This window comes from Triticum dicoccoides, chromosome 6B (genome assembly GCF_002162155.2).
Source record: "Triticum dicoccoides isolate Atlit2015 ecotype Zavitan chromosome 6B, WEW_v2.0, whole genome shotgun sequence".
Taxonomy (NCBI): Eukaryota; Viridiplantae; Streptophyta; class Magnoliopsida; order Poales; family Poaceae; genus Triticum; species Triticum dicoccoides.
In genome coordinates this window covers 494,249,754-494,259,188 of record NC_041391.1, presented here as the reverse complement: position 1 = coordinate 494,259,188, position 9,435 = coordinate 494,249,754, and positions in this window count along the sequence as shown.

The window sequence follows — 9,435 nt, the reverse complement described above, 5'->3', positions numbered from 1 at the left end:
CTCGCCTCTGCCTACTGGCAGAGGAAGACGACAGGGGGGGGGGAGTAGCGGTGGCGGGCTGGGCCGGAAGTGTTGGGCCGTCCAGGTGGCTTCAGTGAGCGCCAGGTGAGTCCAGGTAAGTTTCTATTCTTTTTTTTTATTTCTGTTCTGTTTTGCTTTTTTTTAATACTTCTGCAACTTTGTTGAATTAAATAAAATACTTAGGCAACTCCAAAAATCAACAAACTACTCCTGGTCCATAGTTGGATTATTTCCAACATGAAACATTTTAGTTGGGAGATATTTGAGCATTTAAATATTTTATATAATTTTAAATGCCCAAATTCAAATATTTATGATTTAATTCAAAAACCCTAGGATGGCCTAGGAAAATGTGCACCACTTTTGGCAGAGGTTCTGAACCAAGAAAAAAATGATGGGCATTTTAGAAGGGCATTTCAGGTTCATTGAAAAAGTTTTTAGTAAACCCTAATTGGATTCAGAGGGGACTGGGGGTTCTGTCATCCCCATTTCAGGTTTCTGATGAAAGAGTAAACATGATGCAACACTCTAATGCATGGCTAACTAGGATGTGACAGTTCTCTCCGGAGGAGGGACGGTCACTGGAGTCTTCAGACTTCGTGTCCGAAGCACCACGACGATGGAGACCGCTCCTGGTCTCCTTGGCCTTTTTGTTGGCCTCTTTCTTCGGCGCCTTGTAAGGCGCTGGGACCAACATCTTCGTCAGAAGAGGTCCCGCCGGTTCTTCCGGCAGTGGGGACGGACAATGAATCCGCTCCGCCACCTTCGTCCACCCCTGAGGCAACAGTGAAAAGACACATTAAAAAACATCTCCTTCGGGACATATCAAGGAAACATGCGAATAGCCAAGATATGATGACGACTTACCGGACTGGCAGGGTGGGAAAATTGATACCGGCGGTCTGCGGCAGAGTCCAGCCATGGTTTGCCGGACTTAAAGAGAACCTTCTAGATGTCCTTGTGCAAGGAGCCGAAAAGCTCCCGCAGGGTCTGGTGCTCGGCCGGGTCGTACTCCCACAAATCACAGCCTCTGTGCTGGCAAGGAAGGATCAGGCGGACCAGCATCACCTGGACCACGTCAACAAGCCTGATGGCCTTGTCCTCCATACCTTTGATGCGTGCCTGGATCACTGACAGTTCATCGGACGACGACCAGTTCACGCCCTTCTTGGGCCAGGATGTGAGCCGCAAAGGGGCTCCGGATCAAAACTCACGAGCAGCAGCCCACTTTTTGCCGCGCGGCTCGGTGATATAGAACCACTGTTGCTGCCACTCCTTGACAAAATCGTTAAAAGTACCCGTCGGCCATGTGACCTTGGGCATCCGGCTGACCATGGTGCCTCCGCACTCGGCATGTTCGCCATTCACCACTTTGGGCTTCACGTTGAATATCTTGAGTCATAGCCCGAAGTGCAGCGAGATACGGAGAAAGGCCTCGCACACGACGATAAATGTCAAGATGTTGAGGAAAGAATTGGGGGATAGATCATGAAAATAATTCCCATAGTAATACATGATGTCGCGAACAAAATGGTGGAGGGGGAACCCGAGCCTGCGGACGAAATGGGGGAGGAATATGACTCTCTCATGGGGCTCTGGAGTAGGGACAATTTGTCCCGCCGTTGGAAGACGGTGGCCGATTTTCTTGGCCAGATATCTGGCCGCCCGCAGCTTTTTAATATCCTTTTCCTGGATAGAGGAGGCCATCCACTTGCCTCCTGCTCCGGACCCGGACATTTTTGGAAGACCTTTGTTGGTGGGGAGGATGAATGCTTGGGCGCTAGAGCTCGGGCGAAACAAAAGGGGCGAGCAGGAGTAGAAGAAGGCGGGGGTAGAAAGGAGGAGGCTTTTCCCCCTTTATAAAGGCGATGAAACTTTATGCCTCCCCGCTTGCCTAACAGAGCCTGCTCGTTCCCCACTTACTGTACTTGATGGTACGGTTGGGTTACCCACGCCCTATTGAAGAGGATCCCGCATTAAGGGGACACGATCTCTGCTTTTACAAGACGTGCCAAAGAAACCGCCTCGCGATGTGTGCGGAAGCAGGTTGTCGAAAACGGTTTGATTAATTACCGAGCCGTGCCGTGATGTCACACTACGAAGGGTTGTCAGCAGATCAGATTCGTGGATTATTATTCTATCTACGATGGTATATGGAATTTTATCTTGCAGAGCTGGACACGGTCCTTGTGTTCGGAATTTATCTTGGAGTGTTCGGAGATGGAACCCGCCTCGCAATGTCGAATACAATCTATGCGTCGGACTCATCGTCATTGAAGCCTAGTTCAGGGGCTACTGAGGGAGTCCTAGATAAGGGGTATCCGGACAGCCGAACTATATACTTTGGCCGGAATGTTGGACTATGAAGATACAAGATAGAAGACTTCGTCCCGTGTCCGGATGGGACTCTCCTTGGCGTGGAAGGCAATCTTGGCGATTCGTATGTAGATCTCCTCATCTGTAAACCGACTTTGTGTAACCCTAGCACCCACTAGTGTCTATATAAACCGGAGGGTTTAGTCCGTAGGACAGAACAACAATCATACCATAGGCTAGCTTCTAGGGCTTAGCCTCTCTGATCTCGTGGTAGATCAACTCTTGTAATACTCATATCATCAAGATCAATCACACAGGAAGTAGGGTATTACCTCCATCAAGAGGGCCCGAACCTGGGTAAACATCGTGTCCCCAGCCTCCTGTTTCCATTAGCCTTAGACGCACAGTTCGGGACCCCCTACCCGAGATCCGCCGGTTTTGACACCGACAGCCGTTTCCAGCCCAAGTTATCTTTCAGCCTTCTCATGGCCCATTGAGTCTTGGGCTCATTTGCAGCATTCGGTTACGTATGTCCTGTTACTGTCATTTTCTGCTTGTGGGCCAAATTTGGTCCAACGTTACAATCGGCCCATTTGTGGACCATTATTACGTTGGGCCGTTTCATGTCAAAAAAAACCCGTTGGGCTGTTTTCATAGAGTTATCAAATACGGCCTATTAGCGACCCATTATGGTCCATGAATAGTACGGCCCATGATTGGCGAAATGATGATACACCCCGTAGAAGGTCCATGGATCCTACGGCCCGTATCAGGCCCATGGATCGTATGTCCCGTAGAAGGCCCATGGATCGTATGGCCCGTAGAAGTCCCATGGATCCTAAGGCTCGTATAGAAGGCCAATGGATCCTACGGCCCGTATAGAAGGCCAATGGATCCTACGGCCCAAAGAAGGCCCATGGATCATACGGCCTGCAGGAGGCCCATGGTTACAACAGTCTGTGTGTTGCCATGATTATTTTCGCCTAGTTACCAAAAATAGGCTATTGTGGCTCAGGGAGTCTTGGATTAGGGGGTATTCGGACTGCCGGACTATATACTTTGGCTGGACTGTTGGACTATGAAGACACAAGATTGAAGACTTCGTCCTGTGTCTGCATGGGACTCTCCTTTGCGTGGAAGGCAAGCTTGGCGATTCGGATGTATAGAAGTCCTTCTATGTAACCGACTTGGTGTGACCCTAGCCCCCTCCGGTGTCTATATAAACCGGAGGGTTTAGTCCGTAGGAGGAGAACAATCATAATCATAGGCTAGCTTCTAGGGTTTAGCCTCTACGATCTCGTGGTAGATCAACTCTTGTAATACTCATATCATCAAGATCAATCAAGCAGGAAGTAGGGTATTACCTCCATCGAGAGGGCCCGAACCTGGGTAAACATCGTGTCCCCAGCCTCCTGTTACCATTAGCCTTAGATGCACAGTTCGGGACCCCCTACCAGAGATCCGCTGGTTTTGACACCGACATTAGTGCTTTCATTGAGAGTTCCACTGTGTCGTCTCTATAAGGCTCGATGGCTCCTCCAATCATCAATGATGATGCAATCCAGGGTGAGACTTTTCTCCCCGGACGGATCTTCGTATTCGGAGGCTTCACACTACGGGCCAACTCGCTTGGCCATCTGGAGCAGATCGATAGCTACGCCCCTGGCCATCAGGTCAGGTTCGGAAATTTGAATTACACGGCCGACATCCGCGGGGACTTGATCTTCGCCGGATTCGGGCCTGCGTCAGGAGCGCTGAATAGCCATGACAGGCACGACTTAGATCTACCCTCGGACAGTATTTGGACTATCGCACCTGCAGCTGCTCCGGCCTCTAATCTGGAGTAGATTGTGTCCTTCGAGGATGGGTGGATGGACCCCGCCATGGAGGCCGCATGCTCACCGGTGTTGGAGCCGAACAAAGACCCCACCTCTAAGGAAATCTGTGTCACCGGATCTCCGGACTTGATTCCGGTCTTAGGTTTCGGACCACATGCATCCGTGCCTATCGAATCCGATTGGGTACCGATCATGGAGTTTACCTCCGCGGATATCTTTCAGCACTCACCCTTGGGGGACGTGCTAAATTCATTAAGGTCTCTCTCTGTATCAGGAGACTCTTGGCCGAACTATATCCCGCTCGAGTGGGAAGCGGACGACAAAGAAATTTGTTACCCACCCACCATCCACTTAATAGGCACTTTCGATAACCTAACCGACGTGCTCGACTTCGACTCTGAAGACATCGACGATATGGACGACGATGCAGGAGAAGAATAGGAACCGCCGCCTACCGGGCGCTGGACAGCCACCTCATCATATGATATATATATATATATATATGTGGTGGATACCCCCAAAGCAAACAATGGCGATGAGGTAATAGAGGATAATCCCTTAGGGAAACAATCAAAGCATGGGCATCATTAGTTCCGCTCTAAGCTCCGCCATGGCAATACAGGCACATGAGACGATAGCAATCCAGATGGTGCCGAAGACGAATACAATCCCGACCAGCCTGACTTCGAGCAGGCCGAGCAGGGGACGTGCAAGTTAGCCCAGATGAACAGGCAACAGACGGAGACTTGGAGGACGACAATTATATGCCTCCCTTCAAAGTCGAGGTGAGCCTTGGCGAAGATGAATTTGTCGTGCCTGAGGATCCCTTCGAGCAGGAGCGCTTCACGCGCCGGCTTATAGCCACTGCAAAGAGCCTGAAGAAAAAACAACAACAACTTCAAACTGATCAAAATCTGCTAACAGATAGATGGACTAAGGTCCTGGCAGCCGAGGAATATGGACTCGTGCGCCCAGCCAAAAGTTACCCAAAGCGCAGGTGGCTACCTCAACTCAAGGTGGGGGCACTAGAGCCTACACTACCAGCGCAGGACGAGGCTGACCGTCCACCTCACGGCGGAGGCAAAGCAGCGCATCAGCCCGAACACTAGCCCGCACCCTGCCGCCAATATACTACGGCCAGGGGCTACATGCAAGACCCGCGAGACGTATTGGGAAACAAAGCAGGACAGTCAAGATCGATCTACGGATCGCGGGGGCGCGCCACAACACGTGAAGATAATCGTCACACCGGATACACTAAAAACAAGTCCGGCTGGGCCAAATACAATAGACCAGACTAATTCGGACTACGTCGAGGCATAGCCCGGCATAGAGGCGCCGCACACCCCCTATGTTTCACCAATGAAGTAATGGATCATGAATTCCCAGAAGGGTTTAAACCCACGAACATCGAATCATATGATGGTACAACAGACCCTGCAGTATGGATCGAAGATTTCCTTCTCCACATTCACATGGCCCACGGTGATGATCTACATGCCATCAAGTATCTCCCACTTAAGTTTAAAGGACCGGCTTAACATTGCCTAAATAGCCTGCCGGCAAACTCCATCGGCAGTTGGGAGAACCTGGAAGACGCATTCCTTGACAACTTCCAGGGCACTTACGTGCGACCACCGGATGCTGATGACTTAAGTCAGTGTAAGAGTAATGGGCCACGGGTAGGCTAACCCGAGCCCCAGGACATTTCAAGACATCGGGGCAGGCCGCGCCCCTCAGGCCGAGTCCCAGGAGCGACTCCCAGGTATGTCGAGTCCCAGACGGCGACTCCCAAATAAGCCGACTCCAAGCTGGCGACTTCCAGGGAGGCCGACTATGGAAAGTCGGCTCAAGACTCCTCCCTTATCCCGAAGTACGACGCGGGGTACGGTCACGGCATGGCTGTCGCCCCCCTGCTTACGAAGGGCCGGCATGGCTACAGTGAGTCGTACCGCTGGAAGATCTCCAGCGAGATGCGGCACTGTTGCCATGCCTGCCCTGATCTCAGCCACAGTACGCAGTACACTGTGCCCACGACGCCGGCCTGTATGACCCGAAGGCGGTGGGGCCGCCTGTCAGTGGGTGGGCCGAAGGCGGCCTGGGCAACCCGAAGACGGACCTGTGGGAGTCGGCTTCCCTGGAGTCGGCCGACTCCTCCCGGGGCCCCATGATCCATTAATCAGATAAGATGGGGAGTGGCGACAGTGATCGCCCGATAGACGGCGGCACTGTTGCCACGACCCGATGACCGAGCCTGCATCATCAGGAGTGCCGCTACAGTATCAAGCCTGTCCGCGGGACCCACCAGTCGGCGGGCCCCAGAAGCCGTCGGGAAGGACGGCGGCCTGAGAGACAGACGGCTGGGGCCCACTCCCAGCCGGATTACTATTGTACCCCCGGGGGGTAGGCCTATATAAACCCCCCGGGGCACCCATGCAAAGGGTTCGAACCTAGAGAGAGAGAGACCAGATAGCCCAGGAAGGAGAGAGCTAGCCTTGCCCTCTCCTACCTCCCGAAACGGCTCCAGGAGCACCATTGTAGTCACTTTGCCTTAGTGATCATGCGGAGACCCCGCAGAGCAGCAGTAGGGGTGTTATCTCCTAGGAGAGCCCTGAAGCTAGGTAAGTTCCGCCGGCGTGCATGTCTTCGTCTCATCCCGCTTCCAGGCACCGGCGACGTTCTACTCGCTCGCACCATGATAAGCCATCCTTTGGCATATTTCGTATCCAACCCCCGACATTTGGCGCCCACCATGGGGCGAGGTGCACCGTCGTCCGGAGATCTGCTCTGGACGGGAACCCTATTCCTCCCTGGCGAGCATAGCCAGCCCGACACGCCGGACGTTGTCTATGCCGACGCGCTACGCGGCGCTGAGATCGCCTATGCAGCCAGCTGCCTCGCCGATCTTGTCAGCGAGGCTTGCCTCTACGACGAGCCTGCGCCCGACGCAGGCACGAGTGGCCCCGAGAGCCTCCTCACGGGCCTTGTCGACCAACTCCATGTTGCCGGCGAGCCTGCCGCGGACCTGGAGTCCATAGGATCCACCGACCCGATGCTGGTCGACTCCGACACTGCGTCGCTCGACGCGTTCCCCACCAATGTGGTGGTCTACGACGAGCCGCTCTCGTACGTCGGGAGCAGCGGAAGCACCGTCACTGAGGTCCTCGTCCTCGAGCACGGCGAGCGCTCCGGCGAAGGAGCGCATGACCCGTTTGACGCGGCCCTGCAAGACCTTGCAGCACCGATTCCGGAAGACGCCGACGCCGGGACGCTGGAGGCGCTCCGCCTTTCAGCTCATCGAGGGCGCGAAGAAGCTGGCAAGCATGAGGCGCTTGTCAGAAGCTTACCAATGAGAGATGGATCGCGCCGTAGGCGGCTCGCCGGCTCCAACCGGGCCTAGCCTCTTAGGCACGGTCCGATAGCGCGGCACGGCAATCGCCAACCTCTTCGGGGCTGATCGCCCTGTGTATGCCATGCCTGCAGAGAATATCCGTGCCGCCCAGGCGGCAGCAGACGAGCTCAACAACTTTGAAGGCGAAGAGCGCCGCATAATGACGGAGCGAGTTCAGCAGCTCCTCGATGCGGCTGCCGCGCAGAATAATGCCGGCTGCCGCACCGAGGCGCCGCAGCGCCAAAACAACGACCCACCGCCTCGCCGAGACCAAGGTGCGACGTCTCGAACACCGACTGGCGGGGCCCGTGGGAAGAAGAACAAGGAGCCGGCTGCCAGCCGCAGTTGGACTCACATCACCATCGAGCGCGACCAAGACGGCCGCCCTAGAACGGTGGAACGGCGGGACGACTACTTACCTCCCCCTCCTCGCAGAGAAAGACAAGTCTCCCCGCCGCCCGTGGAACATCCGACTCTCAGCGACCGCCTTGGCCGCCGAGAGGGAGTCAGAGAGAACGACGCCCGCCACCGGATCGACCGGCTCCACCGATCCCTGGCGCTGGAAGAAGAAGACGAGTTGGGTCCCCCCCTGCTTTGGACCCCGCATCCGGGACGAGCCCTTTCCCAAAGGGTTCACGCTCCCCCGAGACACGCCCAAATATACTGGCACCGTGAAGCCGGAAGATTGGCTGATCGACTACTCCACAGCCGTCAACATAGCGAACGGCAACAAGCGTGTTGCCGTAAGATACTTCCCGCTCATGCTCCAGGGCTCGGCCCAGACGTGGTTAAACAGTCTGACGCCTCGCAGCATCAATAGTCGGGTCGACTTCCCCGAGGCTTTCGTCCGCAACTTCACGAGCACGTACAAGCGACCTCCCAAGCCACGCCAGCTCTCCTTGTGCGTGCAAGGCCCTGACGAGTCTACTCGCGACTACCTCACGCGATGGGGCGAGCTCCGGAACTCCTGCGAGGGCGTGCACGAGGTGCAGGCCATCGAGTACTTTACTGCCGGGTGGAGAGAAGGCACCCTCCTCAAGCACAAGCTCCTCTGCGACAAGCCGGAGACCCTCGATGAGCTGCTGATCACAGCGGACAAGTATGCCACGCCCGACTCCTCCATGAAGGCGGAGATTCGGGTCAGCACAACTGGCAAAGTCGCCCCTCAGGCTCCAAGAACTCCGGCTGGAGACACCAGTCGGTGGCAACAGCAGAATGACCAGAAGCGCAAGGCCCCGCAGCCGACTTCCAGCAGTCGGCAAGTGGCAACGGCAGAGGACCAGTAGCTGGAGGGACCGCCTCCGGCGAAGCGGCATAAGGGCGGCAAGTCCAACTGGCTGCCGGCTTTCTCCTACGAGCAGACTTTGGATGGTCCCTGCAAGTTTCACAGTGGTGCAAAGCCGTCAAACCACACCACCAGGAAATGCCACTGGCTGACCAGAATCGCCAAGGGGGGCGGCCTGCTCCCTCCCGCTCCTGCTGGGCCGCCTCCTCCACCACCGCCCCAGTAGCTGACCGTCAGGCCAGTCGGCGCGATACAAGACGAGTTCCCAGATGAGCACGAAGCCTATGTGGTGTTCACCAGTGTAGCGGATGACCGGCGCAGCAGGCGCCAACAGCAGCAAGAAGTGGATGCGGTTGCATCGAGCACTCCAGAGTTCATGCATTGGTCCGAGAAGCCTATCAGTTGGAGCAGAGCTGATCACCCAGAGGTGCTGCCGAGTCCAGGCTCCTACGCCTTGGTCTTAGGTGCCACACTCGCCACGGATAGGCGGGCCACTCGCTTCTCGCAAGTACTGCTAGACGGAGGCAGCAGTCTCAACATCCTGTACAAGGATACAATGGAGAAATTAGGAATCAAGTGAAGAT